At 40.2% G+C, this 25,944-nt stretch overlaps 1 long non-coding RNA gene across 1 annotated transcript; it reads right to left on the bottom strand.

Annotated features, from left to right (window-relative positions):
* Nucleotides 1-424: 424 nt before the first annotated feature.
* LOC132649260 (uncharacterized) lies at nucleotides 425-15,985 on the bottom strand. The gene is made up of 3 exons (XR_009587698.1): nucleotides 15,670-15,985; nucleotides 1,764-1,840; nucleotides 425-1,572 (listed from the first exon to the last, which is right to left on the bottom strand). It is a non-coding gene; the product is annotated as an uncharacterized LOC132649260 (long non-coding RNA).
* Nucleotides 15,986-25,944: the final 9,959 nt, after the last annotated feature.

The raw sequence follows: 25,944 nt of genomic DNA, 5'->3' as shown, positions 1-25,944 counted from the left end.
AGGTAACATTATTCGCTGACACATAATTGCTGAGCCATTTAAAGTTTCTTTTTCTGTTGGCAGCCTTATTCTACTTCCGGATTGTTGAAAGAACTTCTATAAACATAAACATCTTAAAGTACTGAATATAAAAAGGTATGTACATTCTTTGCTATAGTTTCTTCTTCATTCTATTTTTATGTCTGTTTAATGTGCCCCCCCCCAATTATTCTATGGCAATAGGTTCAAGATCTCTGCAGGCCATCTTTGGGTGACTGATTTTTTTTTTCTTTTTCTTAACCCTTTTCTTACCCACACAGCAGCAATAGTTCTCAGAAATACCTCATAAGAAAAGCAGCTGATAAGGGTCACTCAACCAGCAAAGGTCATTTAGAGTTCCATTTGCAATGAGCATGTTCATTCAGGGCTGAGAGCCACTCAGGCCTTGTGCAATCAAACTTTGCAGTTTATCAAGTTAATAAATGAATTAATCATAACAGAACAGTGGAGGCAACAAAGATATGTGTACATGCCAGTAAGGGTTCTGCTGACCCCAGAGAAAACGAGGTCCATGTCACTGGACATGCAAAGTCATCACAAAGAAAACTCACAATTGTGTTTCCAGTTTAATTGCTCATGGTTAAAAGGATAACAATGGAAACAAAGTTTTGTTTGCACAGAGCATGGGACTTTGTCCTGGGAACTTTTGTTCTCCTAATAATTCCCAGCAATGTGAACACTGAGTGCTGACTGACTGTGTGGAATTTTAAGAGAAAGAGCAAAGAAAGCCAGGGTAGACGTATTAAGAAGTGTTCCCAATGTCAGAGACTGGTAAAGATTTCCTCTTTGTAATATCAAGAGGGGAAAAGCTGTAAGCGAATGTGTGAGGAAATGCAGGAACTGTTACTGTTGTCAACGTTATTGAGCTATAAGCATATCCACATTCATTCCCCCAGCAGCCCAGGAAAACAGTTTCTTCCCAGCTGCAAGGGAACACCATCCTGCAGAAGAAAAGGGTCTTTTGGAAAACCCCTATCACACAGGGGTGAAGTGTGCCGTCAGTGTGGGAAGGGGATGTTACTGATGAGCTGAATTTAACTTCTGTCCACGTAGCTATGCCAACAGCATCATCCAGACGTGCAGCTCGTACTACGAAAATGCAGAGTTTGAACTGTACTTCAGAAGGGAAAAGTCAGCAGGTAACTAGTCCCAAGCTAAACCCATGGCTGCCATTTTGCAGTTTCTTCTTCCAGGCTTGACCCTTTTACCTTCTGGCACACCCTTTGGAGTGGCTATAAGAAGCTTCCCACTTTTTGAAAGCACTGTTGACTTCTGAGCATAGCGTATGTCCTCTCTTTTCCTTCGACCAGCTTTCCTCACGTGTCTTTTAACCCTTCATGTGTGTGGCTTTTCCACTAGAAACTGCACACATTTCTGCCCTCCCAGTGACTCAATACAGCACTCACTAACCACAGTGACACAGCTTATGTCCTCCCCGCTGTTGCCAGAGAATCGTGGATTGAGGGCTCCATTTTCCTATGTCCTGTGCACTCCACACCCCGTCCATTTTCAGCAAAGGGTTTCAAGGCAAATCTAGGGACAGGAGATTCAAAAAGAGAAGTGCAATAGAATCTTAGGACAGTCCACAAGTAAGTTCATTTTTTTGTTAAAACAAGAGAAATATAAGCAACAAAGAAACAAAGGAAAAAAAACAACAAAAAGAATCCTGGCAACAGTGACCTCAGATGCTTGCTGAGGGTTAAATGCTGTATATGAGAACTTACCTTGTCTAGGCCAAGCCTGGCCCACAGCAAGAAATTAGAAAATGGTGTTTCCCTCTCCTCCTGCGTAATGCCAATCCCTGAATTTGAAAGAAAGGTTTTGTTAGCTGGTATTTCTTACAGCGTTTCCCCTTCCTCTACCTCATGTATGTCCTCACGCCACACAACCACATCCCGATTTTCTCTTCCTATTTTCTGTATATGATGGCAGCTTCCAGCAGCATTCTAGTGTCCACTCCCTCTGTATCCTGCCTATATCTTCTGTGCACAAAATAAAACACAATGATCCAAAGCAAGTGTTTCCTTTATGGCAGAAAGCGGTAAGGACTACCAGGCCTGGGCTGGATGGCTCAGACCCAGTAACTCTCCCACTACATCTTCCTTTATGTGCAGGGATCAGTCACTCCCAGAAAAACAACTTTAGCTAATGCTTCTCACAAAGTAAAGCCCTTACTTATATGAGGCCCACTTCTATTGCTTTAAAGATGCATTTTCCATACAACCCCACCACCGTGAGGGACAGATGTTCTTTATCCACAACTAAGGTAGGAAAAAAAAAAAAAAAAACAAAACTGAGACAAGTAGACAGTGTTCAAAGACAAGTGGTGAGACTGGAACTCAAGCAGTCTGTCTTGACTGAGATCTATGAGCATCTTAAATGGGGTGGCAGTAGCTCAATTGTAATGGGATCCCGAGGAATCTGGAGAAAATTACTACTCTGGGGAAAAGAAGGTGGTGCCAGCAGCAGCCAACCACAGGCCTCAGCAGGGTGGAGAAACACCATTGCACTTGACATTTGGGTATTTGGTATTTGCCTTGAGGCTGATCCAGGCTTCTCCTTCTCCAGGTCCTCACAGTACAAAGCCAGGGCTGGGAAGAAGATATTTAAAAGGACATGAATCTGTGGCTGTATGAGGGACAAAGTCATAAATGTCCTGTGTGCAGAGTGGCAGGTGTATGTGTGTGTGTGTGTATATATACATGAGTGAGATAGAGAAAGAGATTTTGAGAGAATGGTGAATATATACTTTAATTATAGGAGTATAAAAGCACTTGTATGCCATTCTCTCTCTCTCTTCCTCCTCTCTCTCTGAAATGATTTAGACATTCTGAATGAGATTTAAGCATCCTCCCTTGGGTCCTTCTTGTTTACCTTTTTTTACATCTGTAGATTTTAGTATGGCTATCCTATATTATATGGCTAATATCCACTTATAAGTGAATGTATACCATGCCTGTATTTCTGTTTCTGGATTACCTCACTCAGGATGATCTTTTCTACTTCTATCCATTCGCCTGCAAATTTCATGATTTCCTTGTTTTTAATAGCTGAGTAGCATTCCATTGTGTAAATGTACCACAATTTCTGTATCCATTCCTCAGTTGAGGGACATCTGGGTTATTTCCAGATTCTGGCTTTTACAAATAAAGCTGCTATGAACATAGCAAATATCCTTGTTGAATGTTGGGGCATCTTTTGGGTATATGCCCAAGAGTGGTATAGCTGGATCTTGAGGTAGTGCTATTCCCAATTTTTTGAGAAAGCATCAGATTGATTTGCGAAGTGTTTGTACAAGTTTGCACTCCCACCAGCAATGGAGGATGGTTCCCCTTTCTCCACATCCTATCCAGCATGTGTTGTCCCTTGAGTTTTTATCTTAGCCATTAACATGGAATCTCAGAGTTGTTTTGATTTGCATTTCCCTGATGACTAAGGATGTTGAGCATTTCTTCAAGTGTTTCTCTGTCATTCAATATTCCTCTGTTGAGAATTCTCTGCTTAGCTCTGTACACCATTTTTAATTGGACTCTTTGGTTTGTTGCTGTCTAGTTTCTTGAGTTCTTTATATATTTTGGATATTAGCCCTCTACAGGGTGCACCAGAAACAGTGGAAGAGAGGGAACATGATGGGAATCTACTACAAAGGGTCCTCTGAAAGGCTCTACCCAACAGGGGATCAAAGCAGATCAGAGACTCACAGCCAAACTTTGGGCAGAGTGGAAGGAGTCTTATGGAAGAAGCAGAAATAGAAGGACACAGAGGGGACAGGAGATCCACAAGGAGACCAACAAAGCTAAAAACCTGAGCCGAGGGGGTCCTGCAGATACTGATGCACCAACCAAGGACCATGCATGGAGAAAACCTAGACTCCCTGCTCAGATGTAGCCAATTGGCAGTTCAGTCTCCATGTGGGTTCTGAGTAAGTGGAGCAGAGGCTGCCTCTGTCATGAACTCAGTTGTCTGTTCTTTGATCACTTGTCCCTGGTGATGTGGCCTTGCCAGGCCACAGATGAAGAGGGTCCAGGCAGTCCTAATGAGACTTGATAAGCTATAGGCAGATGGCATAGGAGGAGAACTCCCCCTTTTAGTGGACTAGGTTTAGGGGATAAGGGAGAAGAGGGAGATAAGGTGGGACTGAGAAGAGTTGGAGGGGGCTTCAATCAGGATATATAATAAATAAATCGTAAAAAAAAGAAAAAAGAAATGATTTACACAAATAGAAATTTGAGAATTAATTTTTTTCTGAGAAAAGAAAATAAGAATTTCTGTCCTATCCATAATATTTAAATTGTGCAAGACAGTTGCTCATGAGCTTTATATAACTTAATTTTAAAAGAAGTTGGGATGGTCCACAAACAAGAGTAGTATCAATCCCTCAGCAATGACTGAAAAAAGCTTAAGGTACAGCCTGTTGTTTATTATGCCTGAATGGAGAACGCAGGGATCTCCTTCTTGCCTTTGCCAATATTGTTTGATATCTGATCAGAGGGGTGCCTTATAAATAAAGAAAGTATTCACACAAAACAAAATATCTTAGTACAAACTAAAAACACCTTTGAAATCCAAAGGGCCGGTATTAGTAATCACAGCAGGATACCACACATCATCAGGGATGGTCCCTAGGAAGCACACCACTGTTACCCAACTTAAAAAGGCAGTTAGAAAAGTGCTTCAGGAAAGCGATGGGGCCTTACATCCAAAGATTCTTCCAAGCTCCTAAGAGGCAACTGGGATTGGAAATGAAATCATCAGAGGAAGTAAGACCACTGACTGGCTTCCTTAGAGGTGAGCAGTGGCAGAGAACTGGAAGAGTTCAGCATACGCCTCTCCAGGTTTTGGAGTTCATTATAATATAATAAGCCATGTTCTTATTCGCTTAGCATCTGGTTACATTTATACTCTCAGTGACTCATACTAAACATGGGGTTGGGGAGAAAGATATTGAGAAAACAAGATTATAGACTCTGGTCAGCAAGGACTAGCAGTCCTCCTCAGTCCATTAGAGCTGGTAGAGCTTCTTGGAGTCCTCCAGGACTTTGTACTACAAATTCTTAAAGCTAGAGGACCCGGAGCAGTGATAGCCTAGGGACTATCTCTGAAATAGGCAATACAGCAATTTGTCAACAACAGAGGTGTTCCCAGGCATTCTTCCCTCTAGCACCTTCACATTTCTGCTTTCTGCAAATGATCCAGGCCAGTGTCCTTCATCACAAAGAGCTATGGGTATACTGCTCCTTGCAGAGAGTTTGTGGTCAGATGGAGGGGCCAGGGAAGAGGAGAGAAAGAAGGCAAGGTGCCATCAACTTGGTAAATGTAGAAGAGACAGAACCCATCAAAGAGGCTTTTGGCATGTGGAGGTAAGACTTGAAACAGCCACAGGCACAGTTTTGATCTTATATGTGCAAACATTTATCAGAGAAAAACAGAAACAATCAGGGAGAATGGAATTTTAAAATGCATCACAGAGATTCTGAGGGTAGCTCAGAAGAGGCGTATAGAATGTGCGAAGCCCTAAAATTCAAGAGGTTACAGCTTTAACAGTAACACGAAGCATTGTCTGAACAATTAAAAGCAATAAAGAAGTACCTTCCTTACCCAACTTTACCGCCAGTATACTGAGGATTTGAGAACACAGCTCGGTAGATGAAGTACTTGCCCAGGACCCAGAAGCCACACAATGAACTGAGTATGGTAGCAAGAGCTTACAGACTCAGAGCTACAAAGGCAGAGACAGGTGGGCCTGGGGCATCACAGGCCAAGAAGTCTAGATCGTTGATAAGCTGTAGTGAGAGACCCTGCCTCAAAAAATAGGAGGGAGAGTGACTCAGGAGAGCACAGGATATTGACCCCTGATCTTCACATTGACAGACACACATGCAAGTGCACATGCCAGCAGATATGCATATAGATGAACATGCACAAATAGCTGACCCTGGAGAAGGGATGTCTCTCGGAGAAACACGGAACCTAGCAATATCTTATTTTTTTAGATTCATTACTCTTTTATGTTATGTGTTTAAAACATATGTGTGTTCATTGCATGCAATAGATACCCTGTGTCTATTTATGTGTTTCTATAAAATATAGAAACAGATTTCTTTTCATAGAATGAATACACTCTTGATAGTGGTAGGCCTATCCGTTAGTGCTTCCAGCCTCTGTGGATACTCTATAAAGCTAATATCATTTTTAATATTTTCATTCTAATTTTCTATATATGTTTTACTAGATCTGAATCTTTTGAGTTTTGGCTCAGTGAAGCATAGTGGTATTTCTCTGGGGAAAAAAAATCCCTTCTGGGTAGTTAAGGAATTACACCAATATTTTAAAACTAAACTATAATTTCAATGCTAACCCCTTATTTGTACCATATTTTCTTAATATGTGCATGCCACATGTACAGCGGCTTTTCTGTTAATTTGGATTCACTGTTCCATCTCTGTTATCTATTTGCAGTCATTGTCCTGCATCTGCCTATCTTTGCCTCTGCTGATCTATAAATAGTTACCAATGTGGATGCCAGGGCTTAAACTGCTGTACTATCCTTGCCATGCTGAAAAAAATGTTGTATGAACTTCGCACAGACGGACTTTAATATTTGTAAGAACACTGATATGTCCTTTCTAGTTGAGGAAAACAAATTTTGAGATTTTCACCGCATGCACTCAGCTGGTAAGTTTTCCTTTTCTGTGCTGATTCATCGAATCACCATATTTTCCTAGTCCCTCTCTTGGTTACTTAGCTGTTTCCTCTCATTCTTTCTGTGATGGCAACTCTGCTCCTGCTGGAATGACCTTGGCCTCTTAAACAATGGCAGGCCTAAGAGGCTAAGTGGGCCTCTTGCTTTCACCTCCTGAAGCCATCTCCTCACACAGCCAGAGGGACATTTCAGGGACGCAGTTGCAGCAATCCCTGAGGAGCCTGTGGTTCTGTTGCATCAAACATATCACCCTGTGATGCGGTGTGTAACATCCTTTCTGGCTGGGCTCTGCTTGGCCACCATGCCACTGTTTCCTCTCATTTTCTAGCCTGAAACTAGCCTCCTGTGATAAGAGGCAGTCATAGCATGTCATTCCTTTTCTCCTGATATTGTGTACTTAGCTCCCGTTGGGATACTCTTCATGATCACTTTACCAGCCCCTGGTCCTCTCCTTCTTGAAGCTGCCTAGCCTGGTAAGAAGAAGACTGTTGGTGGCAGGTAAGAAGTGGCCAACTGTGTTGATTATAACATCTCCCATATGAGGAAAAGGCTGACTCAGAATACTGTATGTGCCCTAAGATATCATAGCAATTTCTAAAGACAAAAGTATGTGGCCATATGGGCTAACTTCCTGTCCTAACTGATCAAAGGTACAAGACAGAAGTGACGGCAGCCAGCTTCTAAGATTAGTCCTCAGATTCAGCATACCCCCGGGTACAATTTCCCACCCCTCCCTGGACATGGTGGTGTAATTGGTAGAACAAGGCAGTGGAAACACTCTGGCCTTCTCTCTCTGGGATCTCTTGCTTTGGAAGAGGCCAGTTGCTTTCTTTTGAAAAATCCTCAAACAGTGATCTACAGAGATCGCATGGAGGAGCTGAGCTTTCTGACAATAGTCACATGGTCAGGTCACCCTGCAAGTGTGTCCTCTGGTCTCAGTAGGGCCTCTAGTTAACTATGATTCTTGTTCATGTCGTAGCTCACATTACATTGTAGCCTACGGAAGACTGAGCCTAGATCCCAGCTAAGCTGCGAATACTTAAACCTTATTGTTGATTCACCTCACTAGGACGGTGTAATCTATAACACAGTTTTGCTCATGAGGACTGCACCCCAGATCCAAGCAGGAAGACTTTCTGGATCTATGTCAGAGAGGGACCAATTCTGGGAATGGTCCTGGAGCCTGGATCACTGCACTGTGTAGATAGCTCCTGCTTCCTGCTTGAATCATTCCATCGTATCCTACCTAATGTAAATATAGCTATGGATAATATTTCAGTGAGAAAATTTAATAGGAGGAAAACAGTATCTTATCTGCCAGAGGCTGAGTGATGTAGGTCAAGATTTCTGACTTTGGCTGTCTAGGCTCAAATCTCAGTACTCATTCATCATGTCACACTGACTGAGGTTTGATCCCTTCTGTGTAATCAGTAAAGGCTGGTGATCTTTACTATCATTTCGTAGCTTAGGGCTCTGGGTCACTGAAGGGTGAAGCAATCCATGAGTTCAACTTCATTCTCGGCAGCCCCATTCTGAGACAGGAGTTTTCTGCTCAACTCCGGGAGTCACAGCATCATACAGTGCTGGCCACTGGGAAATGTCACACAGCTCAGGACTTAACCCCCTGGATCCTGGTGACCACACCCTTACATCAGCATTCTACCACCTTGTTCTATTAAAGTTCATCCCTGTTCCTGATAGCCCTAGAAGTTGGTGGGCCTTAGGAATTTCCTAGAGTTGGCTAAAGGCTTGATGTTGCATCTTGTTCCAAAAGACAAGGGCAAGATGAAACGAGGGCATGAGTAGAGGCAAAGCTTCATCGTCTTCTCCATATACCCTTTCTGCTCCAGAACTTCATGGCTGTGTCTTTGAAAGTATTTCTGAGATTTTTTTTCTACAAAACCATGTCCTCTTCGTGCCCATGCTCAAAAACAGGAGTATATCCTATATTGGCTCTGAAAGAAGGAAGCTAGAGTTGGGAATCTTTTTAAAAAATCTGTTTTATGATAATTAAAGGTAGAAAGCAAAATACAGGGTCACCTACACTAGACACAAACAGCAAATAGGAGTGTGCCATCACCCCAGAGCTGCTTGACTTTCAAGACACAGAGTAGTCTGTTTATAACCGACCAAGAAAAAATGTCTCAACATAACTTCAGAAACTTTTTCAATGTTTTCTCCCTGACATTTGTTTTTTCACTGATTTTATTCCTTCTGATTTATTGCCATGTTATGGTGAGAAGTTCTAGATTTGACACACCGAAAACTAGATGTGCATTCTAAATGGTTCGCGTTATGTTGCTCGTTATAGATGGCATCACTAAACAGCTTCTGCTTCCGCTGGGGCAGCTTTGCACAGGCAGGAGATGTAATGCCTGGATCAAGGGGAAGCCTCGGGTACCAGCAGAGCCTGGGAACCCGTCCTTGGACTACTTTACTTGAGGCACCTCACCATTTGCCCGTGATATTCGGTCACTGTTGAGTGAAAATTCTGAAACCAAAATGGAAGCTAAGAAGATACCACGGATGACTTAGAGCATTACAAACGGTCCCGAAGGATGGCAGAAATTTCCGCTCTGAGGTTTTGGACTTGTCACGTCGTGTGATCCCGGAATGAGCAGCAATTAGAAAAGTCGTCACCCCGCACCAACGATGTCTCTGGAATTTCCAGCTTTTGACCGCCTCTGAAAATTGATCACTTTCCTTTTCCTTTAGCTGTATGTCAAAACTCCCAAATCCCATAGATGCTCAGGACAGAACACTAGAACCGAGTAAGTAATTTTACACAGGAGGGACTTTGGAATAAGCAGAAAAAGCAGTGAGATCCTCTCAGCTGCTACTGTACTCACAGACTTTTCTAAACGGTTCCATATAATTATAGAGGTCAGATTAGCCTAAATCCAGCTCCCATTAGAGAGCCTCCAGGGTACTAAATGATTGCATCATAAAAGGAAGAAATCCTTAGTTTTAAAATTCTAAAATATGCTGATTTAATTTTTTGTTGACAGATCTGCATAACTGTGAAGAAGCTAAAACTTCCAACAGGTTTAAGATTTTTTTCCACAATTCCAACTTGATTTCTGAGTATTTGGTCCCAGGCATTACTTATTAGTCAATGACTTAGGAATCTAGCATCTACGTGATGTTCAAAATAACAAAGACTATTAGGCTCTAACAAGGCCAGTGGGCCATATTAGATCAGTTTCTCTTGGGATTGACAGCAGTTCAGTAACAGCTGAGATAGATAGAAAGAACAAATAGGTAATGAAGGCCCAGTAAATACACCAAGTAAATAAAGCTGGGCAGGGAAGAAATTATTGGGCTGTGACTACTGCCCAGTGGCACACTGCCTAGCTACCATAACCAAGGCTCTGGACTTGGTCTCCAACACTCACAAAATAAATAATCAAAGAAAATTTTTAACATTCTATCATTGTCTTCTGCAAGCATTTTCTCATAGTATTAGGTGTTTAGACATTCTACAATTGATCACAGCCCATCCTGTTGTTTATTGAACCCCTTTCAGGCTCACGAAACGATTACTTTTGAATGAAGTGTATTACAGAACTGAGGTCAGGGTTGTGCCAGTCTGTTCAATGTTGTTACAACAGAATGCTACAGACGAGGTAAGTTGTAAATAATAGAAGTTCATCCAGCTCAGCTGTGAAGTCGGACCACATGGCGAAGGCCTCTGTGCCATGGGCTCACTGAGCAGAAAAGCATGTCCTGAGAGAACACACAGAAAGAAAATGGGCCTAAACTCTTCCTTTGTATTAGGAGCCTAGTTCTCCCAGATGGACATTGAGTCCATTGTTGGAACAGTGTCTCATGCCCTGAGCACCTCCTAAAGGTCCTCCCTCTTGATACTGTTAAAATGACAAACATGAGTTTTGAAGAACACATTTAGACCCTAGCAGAATGAGTGAAAAAAAAATGGACGAATCTAGGAATGCAGTGAGGAGAAGATATAGACTGGCCATGAGGGGTGGCCACAAATAGGATAAACTAGCCAGAGGGAAAATAGAGCAACTGGGAATAAATTGCTGTCGGTGACATGCTTGGCTTATGTGTCCACATTGCATGCTCTACACATCAAGAAATAGAATTACTGGGCAAAGGTCTACAGTGTCTTCTGGTTTTGATACAATGTCTTCCTATATAGCCCAGGGTGTCCTGTTGTCTCAGCCATTCCAGTGCTGCCATACACTGCCTCTTAAAGGAATAAAACAGAATAGGAGAAAAAGATGGCAGACAGATACTTTTTTTCTTTTTCTTTCTTTTCTTTTTTAACAATTTATCCATTTTATATCCCAATAGAGGCCCCCTCCCTAATTTCCTCCTGGGTTCACCCTCTATCCCTCTTCCCCCTTTTATCCCCTTCCCCTAGTACACTGAAAGGTAGGGTTCTCCTCCCCTGCCATCTGACCCTAGTTTATGAAGTCTCATCAAGACTACCTGGATCCTTTTCTTCTGTGGCTTGGCAAGGCTGCATTGCCAGGGGGGAGTGATCAAAGAGCAGGCAACTGAGTTTATGTCAGAGACATACTCTGCTTCCCTTACTAGCAGACCCACATGGAGACTGAGTTGTCTATTGGCTACATCTGAGCAAGGGTCAAGGTTCTTTCCATGCATGGTCCTTGTTTGGTGCATCAGTCTCTGAAGAACCCCTTGGGCCCAGATTTTTTGGCTTTGTTGGTCTCCTTATATATCTCCTGTCCCCTCTGTGTCCTTCTATCCTCACTTCTTCCATAAGACTCCCTGTTCTCTCCCCAAAGTTTGGCTGAGACTCTCTGCATTGGCTTAGATGGATCCCCTGTTGGGTAGAGCCTTTCAGAGGACCTCCCTATATTTTAGGCTCCCGTCCTGTTCCCTCTCTTCCACCTCTTCCAGTGTCTATCCTCTTTGCCATTCTTAATGAGATTTAAGTATCTTCCCTATGGTCCTCCTTGTTGTTTAGCTTCTTTACATCTATAGATTTTAGTATAGTTATCCTATATCATATGGCTAATATGGTATCTGGGTTACCTCATTCTTAGACCAGTTGACAGTGAATCAAACTAAAGGTTCCAAACTATCTTAAAGAAGCTTTCTCTTTAGGATCATTAAGTGGCAAGGCTTGAGAACCTCAGAGCTTCCATACAGCAGAGTGCCTTTATATATTGGCTTATATTTTGTTTGTATATAAGACAGGACTTGACCAAGAATCTATTGTCTAAATAATCTAGAGATCCTAAAGAATGATGGTTTCCAATCATCATTCAACAGGAGCGCAAAAAAGGCAGAGGCATCATTGGGCTACAGTAGCATTGCCCAGGTGTTCTATAATATCATATATTGAGCCTCTGAGTCAATTTTATTATATGAATTTTTATGCAGTGAAAAACATTTAAATGACTTATGTATATAACTTCCAAAATTGGAGTTCAGTTCTTATATTTTGTATGATTTTGTATCTTATGACTTATTCTGATATCATTTAGTAATTTTGCTTACAATTTTTGTTTTACTTTCTATTTATGTGAGATTAAAACAAACCCTTTGAGCTAAATTAATATTCAGGAAATTGCTGAATTAAATTCCAAGCTACCAATCCAAAATTTACTGTAGGTCACACCACAAATCTTAGGAACATTCTAGTGTGATAACAAAAGCAGAGTAGACTACTCAGTTGTACTTTTTAAAAAAGTTATATAAAGTCATAATTCTGATTATATCTGATTCTAGGAAAATGAACTTAGGGAAGAAGAAGGTAAAAATAAAGTTGTTTCAAGAAAGTAAAATGTGACGAACAAACACATATTTCATAAATTTAACATAATCAGGAAGACCTCAAGGCCAGGGTTTGAGATTTGGTGTGCTTGCAGAGACCTCAACACTGTAACCTTGTGTGATCAACACTATGATAGCATCTGAAAGTCCAATTTTGTTCATACATAGAGGCTGGAATTTAACTCTTGCTTAGAAAATATTATCTAGAGAAAGTTTTCTCTTTGGAGGTCAGGTAACTTTTAATCTAAATAGAATTTACATTTTCACATTTTTGTACAAGAATACACCTTATTTCTAAGTTCTGTTTTCCTGGTGTTTAATTTGACAATATTTCTTTAACTAAAATAGTGTCAGTAAAACAATGAAGGGGAACTTCAAGCTGTTAAAAATGTAGAAAGTAAAATTGTCATCTCTATCTGGGGATGTTAGAACAAACTTCAGTTGTGTTGCCTATGACCTTTTCTTCATAGTATCTGGGAAACTTAAAGGAAATATTGTGCAAGAATCAAATATACATCTTCAATATTCGATAACTAATGAGGAAATAACTGATCATTCTTTCCCAATCCCAAGACAATTACTTTTATAATGAAGAAAAATAAAATCGTCATTACCATCGATTGCCACCAGCAAACTAGGTTTAGTGTCATCAGTTCGGAAAGTTGTCTTCCAAATGATGGGAAATTCTGAGACTTTCAACCAGCTGTGTTAGAGGTGGGTTAAAGCAGGAGGTGGATGTAAAGACTTGAATCTCAGGCATCCGTGACTGCTAGAAGAAGGTTTGATGAAGAAACAACCGAGGAGATGACAGTCCTCGGAGTACCGGGCATCATGTGCCAATGGCATGTAGACCCACGCAGTACCCACAGTCACAGTGATTGTAGTAGTTGAAAGTTTTTCCTGATTTTCTAAGGTTTGGTCACAATGGAACCTTGACTCAGTAGATTCTCTAAGTGCCCAAGCTCAGACCTATTTTAGGACAGGAAAATATCCTCTATACTCATACTCTCTGTCTCTGTTTCTGACTCTGTCTTTGCCTCTGTTTCTCTCTGTCTCTGTCTCTCTTCCTCTCTTTCTCTCTGTCTCTCTCTCTAACTCTCCCTTCCCCTCTCCTTCCTTCAGTTTGTTTTGTTTCGTTACCTTCTTTTTCCCATGGGATGCTTATGGCCTATTTCTTTAAGCAGTTTATTTTTTTCTCTGATTATTGCTTGTTTCTTTGGTATTCTATTTCTCAACCTGGATCTCTACCCCATACAAGTAATGACTTGCAATTTTCCAATTTTATGATCTTTCCAAGCAGATTTCACATTCAAGCCTACTGGAAGAATTGCTCCTGGAACCAAGCTGGATCTGTTCCAAGACACATTCCTCACTTTGCTAAGGAAAGTACTGGCTTCCCTCAACTACTCCCAAATTAATGTTTCAAAATCTTTTCATTCTACACAGTACATGAGTGCCTGACTCATGATATTGTCATTAAATGATCCTGGTAAGATGTATTGTGTTAGTTTATCTGTATGTCTTCCTTTTTTGTTTGGTGAGATGCCTTGTATGCAGCATATATTTGATATGAGCATAACTCACACTCAGCTCTTGGCTTGTAAGATACCATTCTCCATTAAAAAAGCTCCTTGAAGAAATACATGACTCAGATCTGGAGCATGAAAAATATAAATACTGTTTATATTTCCAAATGTGTGGTTAGTTTAATGATAATTCTAATAAATTACCAAACAATGAAGACAATAAGAAATTTTGATGCCACAAGATTACAAAAAAATAGTAAAGGAAAAGTTTGATGAATTTCTCTTAAATAGAAATGAAAATAGATTGGCTTTGTAGCAAAGAAGGTAGCAAGATACCATTTCTGTCAATAAACAAAACAAAAATCACCAGTAGTGGGAAAAATCAAAACTGCAAATCACCTAGTAGAAGCCAATGAGTTACTATTGTCCTGCTGCTAATGCATTTATCAAACTAGAAACTTTATAGAAAGTAGTAAGAAACAAAGTAAGAAAAAAGTGTATAGTATATATTCTCAGTTATGGAATTAAGTGTAAGTAGACTGAAACTTTCTATTAAAAAGTATAGAATCAAGAAAAAAAGAAGGAGAGATGAGAGAGGGAAGGAGGGAGGAAGGGAAGGAGGGAAGGAGAGAGATTGTTTCCATACAGTATTAAAGAATGTTTCTCTAAAGCTCACGTGTTGAAGGCTTGGGTTGATGAGTGACCAGAAGGTAAGGAAAATTTAGGACGTAAACCCAATTGATAAGAATGGGTTCTGTAGGGTGTGCGCTGGAGGGTCGTGTTGTAGCCCACTACTGCCACTTCTGCCTCGTGCCTGCCAGGAAGTAAGGAGCTGTGTCCCACCAGGGGCTCTCCCCATGATGTTCTACCATGAATGGGCTCAGAAGCAACAAAGCCGGGTGACCATGTGCTGAAACCTCTGAAATTATGAGCCGAAACAAAACCAAGCATTTCTTCCTGTAAATAAAAGAAAGAAGAAAAAAAAAAGCAGGATCCCTAAACCTACAAAACAAAGCAAAAACATTCAAGTCAGACACAGCAACCTTGAGAATGAAAACAGAGAAAGGGGGAAACAGTTTCAAAACAGTCATTAATTAGAGTAAATTTTAATTAGCATAGATTCACAAGAAAATCAAAGACAGAGATGTGAGAGGTCCCATTTCCCACAAACCATTGCCACGTGAATATTCAATTCATGGTGCTTCACCTAGAGAGTTTCTGGAAAAAGGCAAAGTGCCATCACTGTGTTTTGCTATTGGATAGCATAGCTGCTTGTGAAACTGGGGACTCAGCCCTGGCTTTCTCACATTGCAAACTGGGTCTCTTTTCACACACTGAGGGGAAAAAAAGACACATGCAGAAAGAGAGTGGTTGGTAGAGACAGCAAAACAAAGATAATCTCTCAGTTATCACCCACTAACCCATCAGAAGCCAAAAGATAGGACTTAGGTGGTGTACATCTCTGTCCTAATAGAATACCAAGCTGAGACAGAGAGAAGACAGATGAGATGAAGATGAACTCACAGAGGCCTAAAAGGAAATAGAGTTGTGAAAAATCTCCCCTCTTTTAGTTGACTTTTAGTTGACTTTTAGTTGGTTTACTGTTCATAATTCTGGTCTCTGTATACATACCATGCCTGTGAGGGACCGAACTTCAGAGGTTGTGCTGTGGGTCTCTGTCTGTTTGCATCCGCAACATCAGAAATTGCTCCATATGATCTGGGAAACACCAAGGAAGAGGCAGTTTCTTGTACTGTTACAAAATAAACTAAGGAGGAATGAGAAAGACTGCATTTGCTTTCACTGCCAGAGACTGCGCAGCAGTCCTTATGTGCATGGTTTAGAGCCAAGAGAATTTGGGCCAGCATGGTACAGAGAAAGTGAGAGAGAAAAAGAGAGAGAGATTTAGAGAGACTATTAGAATGTTTTAAAAATTGGTTTGATTAAAAATTGGGGGAATAAAAAAGTGAATCAAACACTTAATGAAGAGAACATTTCCCAACCTAGATTCATAATATGTGTCACAAACCAGCACAAGGAAAGACACCACAAGAAAAGAAAGAGAAAAACACTTCCCTGAAATTAAGAATATAAATATCAGCCAACCCTGTGTGCAGGAAGAGATGGTCAACACTAAATGAACTCCATATCTTTTATGTGTTTTGTGTTTGTTTTGGTTTGTTTGTTTATCTTATTGTTTTTTTTTTGTTTTGTTTTGTTTTAATTTGGGCCCTTGTGGGACTTTTTTGAGGGAGAAGATGAAATTGGGTGCATATCTTCTAAGTTCTCTGAAGAATTTATGAAATGGGAAAAAAATTAGGTAAGAGATACAATTAATGTTATAATGTACGTAAAATATTAGCCTGTAATTATTTTCCTAATATATGTTCATATACTGCTCTAAAACTTTATAAAAATAAGTAAAATAGTTTCTCATATCTTCTTATTACAAATAAATAAAAATTAATAGCTTTCTTACATATCAGAAAAATAATAAATATATGAATAAATGTATGGGATCATTGGCCATATCTTGCCATACCAGTGCTTGTTCTAGCTTTTGGGGTTCACAGCTGGGTAAGACTGATGTTTTCATGAAATCTGCAGGCAAACAGGTAGAACTGGAAAAGATCATCCTGAGTGAGGTAACCCAGACCCAGAAAGGCACACATAGTGTGTACTCATTTATAAGTGGATTTTTGCCATATAGAACAGGACAATCATACTACATACAACTCACAGACCCAAAGACGATAAGTAACAAGGAGGACCCAAGGGAGGATGCTTAATTCCCACTCAGAAGAAGAAATAGAATAGACGGTGGAAGTGGTTGAAGAGAGGGAACAGGATAAGAGAGGGGGCGTGGAGATAAATGAGGGTTGATATCAGACCTGAGCAGAGTGGTGACAGAAAGACAGAGGGCTTGCAGAGAGGAGATCGATCTTGGGCAGAGACTTCTCAGTGACGAGTTGGAGACCTTGACAGGGTAGGCTCCTGGGAGGATATGAGGGTGACTCTAGCTGAGACTCATGGAGACTGAAGAGGACACCTTCTAACTAGACAGGACTCCTAGTAGAGGGAGAGGAAACCCCCACCAATTCACAAAATCTTCGACCCCAAATTTACCCTGCCTACAAGATGTGCAGAGACAAAAATAGAACAGAGATGGGGGTAATGTCCAAGCAATGACTGGCCCAACCTGAGACCCCTGGGAGGCAGCCAACTCTGACATGATTAACCATGCTCTGCTGTGCTTACAGATGGGAGCCTAGCATAGCTGTCCTCTGAGTAGCTCCGCCCAGCAGCAGGTGGAAACAGATGCAGAGACCCACAACCAATCATTGGGTAGAGCACTGTGGAAGAGTGGGAAGGGTAGAAGGATCCAGGAGGGGCAGGAGTGCCACAAGAAAACCAACAGAGCCAACAGAGACTGAAGCACCAACTGAAGACTATCCATGGACTGGACCTAGGTCCCTTACACATAAGTAGGTGATGGACAGCCCAATCCTCATATAGATTCCCTAGTAAAAAGAATGAGGGGGGCTAACTCTGGCATGGAGTCTGTTACCTGCTTTCCAATCACTTTAGCCTGACAAGGGCTACCTCACAAGGCCACAGAGAAAGAGGGTGTGCTAAGTCCTGATGCAAATTGATATTCTTGGGGGAAGGGGGAGCTCACTTTCTCTGAGTAGTAAGGAAGGGGAGATTGGGGAAACAGAGAAGGAGAATGGGACTGGGAGGAGAGGAGGGAGCGTGATATAAAATGAATAAATAAATATCAAAGTTAAAAAAAGGGGGGGGGAAGACCCACGATTTCTTTTTCTCGCCTGGTAACAGTGTTAAAAAGGAACAACTTAGCACCTTCCAACATTTTAATAGGTAGCTATAGTGATGAAGCTTCCAGGTGAGTACTAGCTTGAGTTCTCAGTGTTCTCACTCTGTGTGTTACAATAACATTCAATAGGGTATTTAAGAACAACACTTAGGGTCTATGGGATGCCATTGTCCAACAACTCCAAAAGAAGTAACCCCTTCCTGCCTGGAGCTGGGCTTTATATTTGCCAGCCTATGTGTTTAGTAGTGGCATTTTTTAACCCAGTTAAGAGGGTAAGGCCATTTAAACTATTTTTTGTATATGTGGCAATTGTTTTAAAAATATATATATATATAGCATATCTATAGGTTTATTCAAAAATGTTCTATGCCTACAGTACATTTACAAATAATGATGCATTTGAAGGGCTAGGGACACATGCCATATTGCTTTAAGGGAAAGCTTGGCATTGTACAGATAGAACATCTTCCTATGCTCTTCACATAGTTAACGAATTCCATCTGAAAATCCCAAAGAGGTGCTTGGAGGATAGATGGTTCTTGATGAAAGAAAGAATATATATATATATATATATATATATATATATATATATATATATATATAAATTGGAAAAATAAATATACCAAGTAGCCAAGAAGCTTTAAAAGAAACAAAACTGGGGCTAAGAAATTTGCTCAGTGGCTAAGAATATTTGATTTTTTGCAGAGGAGAAGGGTTCTGATCCCAGACCCACACGGTGACTCACAACCATCCATAACTTCAGTTCCGGGGAACCAGAAGACCTCTTCTGACCTCCACAGCACTGAGCACTCAAGTAGTACACTCACATACATGCAAGAAAAGCATATATACAAAATAAAATTAATCTAAAAGTAGAAGCAGGAGTGAATATTAATAGAATCCTATTTCCACTGAGAAACAAAAATGGAATAAGTGTAACCCTGCATCATTATAATGCCTCAACCATCAGTTCTAAAGCAAGAAATGAGATGCAACTGACAAGTTAGAACCCAAAGACCCCAACTTACCATCCCTTCCACCTCTCCTCTCTTTTCTCTGTCATTCTCTGTCTCTCTCATTCTCTGCTTCCCTTTTCTGGAATACAAATGGTACAGCAATTTAATAAACAGTACAGTATTTTCTTATGAAATTAGACATAAACTTTCTCTACACAATCCAACAGTTCTGATTCTTGGTATTTTCTCAAACAAGTTGAAAGCTTAAATCTACACAAATCCTGTACCTAGCTGTTTATAATTTGTGACAACTTAATAAATGATTAGGAAACTTGTAGCCCCAACAACAATATGCCTTTTGGTAGATGACTAGATACATACACTGTAGTATATCCAAACAGTGGAATATTATACAAAGCATTGCGATCAAGGAGGGGGTGGGGTGAGGACTTTAAACACATGCTAATTAGTGAGAGACATTTATTTAAAGAAGTGACATACCACATGATTCTAAGTATTTGACATGTTAATAACCCCTTCTAAGGTTCAAGGAACATTGTGGTATAGAAAGCAAAAACTGAATATAAGAACTGTAAGATAAATGTACCACAATTTCTGTATCTATTCCTCAGTTGAAGGATATCTAGGTTGTTTCCTGATTCTGGCTATTACTAATAAAGCTGCTGTGAACATAGTTGAACAAATGTCCTTGTGTTCGTGAGCATCTTTCTGATATATGCCCAGGAGTTGTACAGCTGGATCTTGAGGTAGCACTATTCCTAATTGTCTCTGAGAAAGTGACAGATTGAATTCCAAAGTGTTTGTACAAGGTTACATTCCCACCAGCAATGGAGGAGGGGTCCCCTTTTTCCACATCCTCTCCAGCATGTGTTGTCACTTGAGTTTTTTATCTTAGCCATTCTAATGGGTGTAAGGTGAAATCTCAGGGACATTTTGATTTACGTTTGATGACTAAGGCCATTGAGCTTTTCTTTAAGTGTTTCTCTGCCATTCAATATTCCTCTATTGAGAATTCTCTATTTAGCTCTTTACCCCATTTTTTTTAATTTTTATTTATTACAGTTTATTAACTTTGTATCCCCCCGTACTCCTCTCCCTCCTCCCCTCCCCATCCCACTCTCCCTCTTTCCCACCCATGTCCCTCTCCCAGTCCATTGAAAAGAGAGGGCAGGTACTCCTCCCCTTCCCTCTGATCCTAGTCTATCAGGTCTCATCAGGACTGGCTGCATTGTCTTACCCCATTTTTTAAAATCAGATTACTTGGTTTGTTGGTACTCAGCAATTAAAAACAAGAAAACCATGAAATTTGCAGGCAAACAAATGGAACTAGATCATCCTAAGTGAGGTAACTCAGAAGGAGAAAGACACGTATGGTATATACTCACTTATAAGTAGATATTAGCCACATAATATAGGATAAACATACTAAAATATACAGTTCTAAAGGAGCTAAACAACAAGGAGGACCCTAGAGAAGATGCTTAATCATCATTCAGAAGGGCAAATGGGATAGACATCAGAAGCAGAAGAAAACGGAACAGGACAGGAACCTACCACAGAGGGCCTCTCCCAGAAGGGTATCAAAGCAGATGCTGAGACTCACAGTCAAACTTTGGGCAGATTGCAGGAAATCTTATGGAAGAAGGGGGTTGGGGAATAAAAGGACATGGAAGGGGCAGGAGTTCCACAAGGAGACCAACAGAGCTGAACAATCTGGGCCCAGGGGTACCTGGAGAGACCAATGCGCCAACCAAGGACCATGCATGGAGAGGACCTAGACCCCCCTGCTCAGATGTAGACTATAGGCAGCTCAGTCTCCATGGGGACTCCCTAGTAAGGGGAGAAGGGGCTGTCTCTCACATGGACTCAGTGGCCAGCTCTTTGATCACTTCCCACTGGGCAGAAGGGGGACATGTGGGGAAGAAGGCCAACCTTGCCAGGCCACAGAGGAAAAGGATGCAGCCAGTCATAAGACCTGATAGGCTTGGGTCAGATAATAGGGAAGGAGGACCTCCCCTAGCAGTGGACTAAGGATGGGACATAGAGGGAGAAGAGGGAGCAAGGGTGGGACTGGGAAAAGATGAAGGAGGGGCTTATAGCCTGTATACAAAGTGAATAAACTGTAATAAATAATAAATCAATAAAACACTGTAAAAAAAAGAGCTGTAAGATAATGAGGAAAGGCTTTGAAAAGACTATCTTCTGGATGTGACAGTCATTACAATCATAACAACTATAGTTGACTACACTGGGCCTGATCAAAACCGTGTCTGTAATTTGTCAGCAGAGTGTATGTGGTAGGTACAGCTTATAAGAGTCTACCTTTTCCTAATAAACTATTCACTCTTAATATATTGGGGGGCGGGGAAGGAGCCATTGTCTTCAGTTGCATAGGCAACTGGTGAGTCCACCAGGATCTGTTTGGTCATCCTAAACCTATGATCATAATTAAACAAACCACAAAGCTAAGCAAAACAACAGGATGTGCATGCAATAGCATTTGTGAGTAAAGAGGCCATGAATCTGAAGGAGATTGCAGAGAGATACATGATATGAAAGGGTTTTTAGGGAGGAAAGGGAAGGAAAAACATGTAATTCAATTATAATATCAAAAAGATAAGAGGGGATGACTAGAAAGGGGTGGAAATTAATAACCAGAGCAAAGAAGATCTTTTAGGGCAAGGAAGCTAGTCTGTGCAACACTGAAATGTGGATACATGTCTTTGCACATATCTAAGCCTATTTAACTTATATCATCAGCATGAACACAACTGTGAACTAGGGACTTGGGGGGCAGTGCTGTGACAGTGTACCTTCATTCTGTGTGATCATACGCACCACACCGGAGCATGCTGACAGTCAGACAGGATACATATGTTGGGGTCAGGGAGTCAGAGGCTGTGTGGGAAAACTCTGTACCATTCACTGAATGTTGCTGTGGCCCTAAAATTGCTCTAAAAGTAAAATTTATTATTAAAAGTCATAAAATATTAGGCTTGGAGTGTAGTTCAGTGATGAACAGTTTTCCATTCATGCGTGAGACAGTGTTTAACTCCCTGTACAAAAATAACAAAATAAGAATATAACAAAATAAGAAGGATAACATTACAATTCAAAAATGTATGTACTTACTGAAGTGCTTCTCAGAGTAGACTGAAGAGAAAAACACAAGTGTTCTTGAGGAGAAACTCATGATTATTGCTGGATCAACGTCTGTGTGTGTGTGTGTGTGTGTGTGTGTGTGTGTGTATGCGCGCATGCATATACACTTTTATTCTGACATAAGCCACATTTTAATGAGATCTCAGGACCATAACCCTTGCCCATGTTTACCTTTTGACCTCCATTCAGCATAGGCTGTCTTGCAGTTTTTAGCGACTGGCATCTGCATTACAAATGCACTCCATCAACGCCTTCTCCAAATAAAATGAAATGCTTTCCCCAAAAAATTGCTTAACAATCACCTCAGAGCCCTCTGTCTGCTCTAATTTTTTTTGAGATTGAGAAACTAAAGAGACTGTCTCAAGATGTGTGATAAAGTGAAACTTAAAAAATCCAGAGACAAACAACTTTTCAAGAAATAATGCTCGACTTGTTCATTTTTTATTGGAACATAACTCATCACTGCAGACTTGGTAGCTTACAAGCACACACATTTCTTATCTTGCAGACTGCATTGCTTGTGTGTCTGAACACAATGAGCAGTGTGCTCTGTAGTGACAATGGGTTTCACTGGACTTTTATTTTCATTTGAATGTTCAACTGAAGAATCCTCTTCCATGATCTCCAGTAGCAAAATCCATTTCCTCAGAGCTGGAGAACCATAGACCTGTTTTCTCACTGGTGTTCACGAGGGGCTGTCTTCAGCACAGCACACAAGGTTCATATGCAAATTCTTGCTAGGTAGCATTCACTCACAGTGCAGAATCATGACGTTATAAAGAGCCTCAATAAACAACATGCTCTCTTCTATGACACCTAAAGTGACACAAGAGAGGGACTTGTTACCCATCACCACCTTTATGCTCTGAGTCAGAGGTGGGTCATCTGCACTATGACAAGCATAGAAAGGAAGGATCTTATGAGAGGGACATATTAGCACCTGTGCACACAACCTCTTAGTTCAGGGACGATACCACAGAGAACTGGGTAACTAAAATGTTACAAGCATTTTATGATTAATCAATTAGAATGTATTGTTAATGTATAATTCACCAAAGCAAGAAAACACAGAAAACTGTATAAAGTTAAACATAAGCCAGCATGTGACTTGTTGCTAAAATAACCTAAGTGTTCAGGATACTGAAGCAAGATCTTGAGTTCAAGACCAGACAAGGGGACATTTCAAGACCCTGTCCAAACAAAACAAGTTAAATATTAAAAAGCTTTAAAGAACTGATATGTATGCAACAAATATTTATGAAATCCTAGACTTGTGGGGGCCATTGACAATAAACATCAAAATACGAATATATAATGAAGAAACTGATAGGATTAAAAACTGTAAAATAATTTCTTACCATATTACAACCTACATGCCTAAATACCATTGTCGTAAAATAGAAGGGAAATTTACCAATTAATGAGAAATAGCATAACAAAACATGAACATTTGTCCTATATAAACAAGTCACGGTAAGTAGAGAAATGAGTGCAAAATGAGCCAGTTTCCTGGTGACAATGATTAGTGTCAAGGAGGGGCTGATCAAACTGAGCATGTGCTTTTCCACCTTTATCATGTAAAGGCTGTGAAGAGAACCAACACTTGCTTTTAACTAGAACCAGGAGAGGGAGTCCCTCCCTGCAACATCTGTAGGAGCCTTCACTGTTGCTGTTTCCCTGGGTAGTTCCATAGCTACAGTGACTATTTTGTGCCAAACTGGCTCATAGGGGAATGCATATCAAAAGTGTTATGTGAATATGTTTATCCAAATACTTCACTGTAAGAAATTTAAAACAAACTCTTCCTCAAATATGGTCATATTAGTTTGGATTTTTGAATACAATGTATGAGAACTCTCCTAATGAATTCCTGGTTAAATGAACTGTAATAGATCAATAGAACATTAGACGATTAGCGATAGAGCAGGAGTGCATTTAATGGTTGCTAAATATGTTCACAATATAAGAACTAAAAAATTCAAACTGTGGAATAACACAGTCCTTTCTCAGTACACATGGGGAATGGTTCTCAGAACCAAAATCCACACACACTCAGGACTTGGTCAGAAAATGTTGTATCTGAGGACTTGAAACACCTAATACAATGTGCATGCTTGTAAATTTTAAGCCAGCAATGGAGTTGATCCGAGGAGATGAGTTAAGCTAGTTATGCAGTCTTGATCCCACAAGACAAACATCAGACCCTGGCAGTTACATTTTTCCATTTTCCTTAACATTAGAGCACAATACACTAGTGGCATTCTCAGTATATTGGATCTTAACGGGTTCGGAGTGCAGAGCCTAGGGAAACAATGACAGTAAAGCATTTCTATTTCATCTATTGACAAAGACACTGTTCATGTAAAAAGTTCTCATTTCTTGATAGCACTATATTTACTTCTGACTTTTAATTTGGAATTTGTCTTTTCTGTATTTTCTCAACTTTTTCTAACCATGTATTATTTATGAAACAATGCGCATTTATATATATATATATATATATATATATATATATCATAAAGTAAATTATTTTGTTTCTATTTTCCAAGTAGATTTCCACATCACTTTGCTTCCTCCTGGATTTGGTGATGTGACTAATCAACATGAATGGATTAAATCTGCAAATGATTTGGGCTAAGATGTCATTATTTATCTCAAGCGATAAAGGTGGGCTAATTACAACAGCTATGTGAATTAAGATTAAACTTAGCTGAACCATAGCTCAGTGATAGGTAAAAGGCTGAACCATGGCTCAGTGATAGGTAAAAGGATGAACCATGGCTCAGTGAGAGGTAGGTTGCCTAGTGCAAGGTCATAGTTTCGGTCACCATCACTGAAGAAAAAGAGGGAGGAAAATAAAATCTTGAACATAGTATTCATATCCCCTGTATGTTATTAAATATAAGAGGTAAAAAGAGACGACAAGAAATTTGATGATAGAGAAAAGTATACTAGAAGCAGAACCAGATATCCCACAAAGATCAAATTTAAACATCAAGATTTCAAAGAGGGGCTGGAGAGATGGCTAAGCAGCTAAGGGAACTGGCTGCTGTTCCAGAGAACCTGGGTTCAATTCCCAGCACCCACATGGCATCTCACAACTGTTTGTAAATCCAGTTCCAGGGCATCCAACACCCTCACACAGACATATATGCAGGCAAACATCAATGCACATAAAATAAAATAAATCATTTTTAAAAGATTTCAAACAAACAAACAAAAAAAGATTAAACTTAGCATTTATGTGTTTATCTATTTAGAGCTTGTGTCTCCTGTGATGAGATTCAAATGAAAGTTTCCTTAATTGCCAATTTAATTATTAACTAATTAGAAGTTGTAAATTCTACTACCTTCAGCAAATAGCAGGGTTATTGGAAATGATGACTGATGTGTGACAGCTTCAGAAATAACTGTTCTTTATTCCAATATACCCGTCCTGGCAGTATCATGGGAAACATTAGAAATACAAGTCTCAAATTCACCAATGTCTTGGTTTTTGATGCTTTGCTAAAGTCCATTTTTGTATCAATCTCAGATACCAACAGTGTCTACAAATGTCTTAAAATTGACTGGCTTTTGAGGGGCTCTGTGTGCTACAGAAGCCACTTACAGGGTTTTCTTGTGTAAGTCTTGGCTTGCTAATTTTCAAACCACAAAGAATGAGGAATTTTTAGTAATAATGCAACATAATTATTACTTATGTTCTCTGTTTCAATACGGTAGGAACAAGGTGTGGTCAGCCAAGCCCCTTCTTTGGATCCCTCATATATCTTGAACTGTTGCTCAAATGTGTTGGGTTTGGCACAACCTGTAAGACCCCAGGCCAGGCACTGTTTCGTCTTTGATTTTTAAGCCCCTGTATATTTCAAGGGAAACTTAATCCATATGTTTCTGATTCATTTACACTTAACTCATCAAAATGTTGTCTTGAAG

The sequence above is a fragment of the Meriones unguiculatus genome, chromosome 19 (genome assembly GCF_030254825.1).
Source record: "Meriones unguiculatus strain TT.TT164.6M chromosome 19, Bangor_MerUng_6.1, whole genome shotgun sequence".
Classification (NCBI taxonomy): Eukaryota; Metazoa; Chordata; class Mammalia; order Rodentia; family Muridae; genus Meriones; species Meriones unguiculatus.
The sequence above is the reverse complement of the archived record's forward strand: the minus strand, read 5'-3'. Positions and strand labels throughout refer to the sequence as shown.